We start from the raw sequence: 408 nt of genomic DNA on the forward strand, positions 1-408 counted from the left end.
AATAAAATACCCTTTGGCCACACCCCTGGTAAAGACATCGAACCAACCCACCACCTGACACCAGCCAAACGTACATCCTGATTTGACACATCTCTGGCAACCTTACCCACGTTGGCCCCTAACCTAACCCACGTTGGCCCCTAACCTAACCCACGTTGGCCCCTAACCTAACCCACGTTGGCCCCTAACCTAACCCACGTTGGCCCCTAACCTAACCCACGTTGGCCCCTAACCTAACCCACGTTGGCCCCTAACCTAACCCACGTTGGCCCCTAACCTAACCCACGTTGGCCCCTAACCTAACCCACGTTGGCCCCTAACCTAACCCACGTTGGCCCCTAACCTAACCCACGTTGGCCCCTAACCTAACCCACGTTGGCCCCTAACCTAACCCACGTTGGCCCCTAA

The sequence above is a fragment of the Schistocerca gregaria genome, unplaced genomic scaffold (assembly GCF_023897955.1).
Source record: "Schistocerca gregaria isolate iqSchGreg1 unplaced genomic scaffold, iqSchGreg1.2 ptg001638l, whole genome shotgun sequence".
Classification (NCBI taxonomy): domain Eukaryota; kingdom Metazoa; phylum Arthropoda; class Insecta; order Orthoptera; family Acrididae; genus Schistocerca; species Schistocerca gregaria.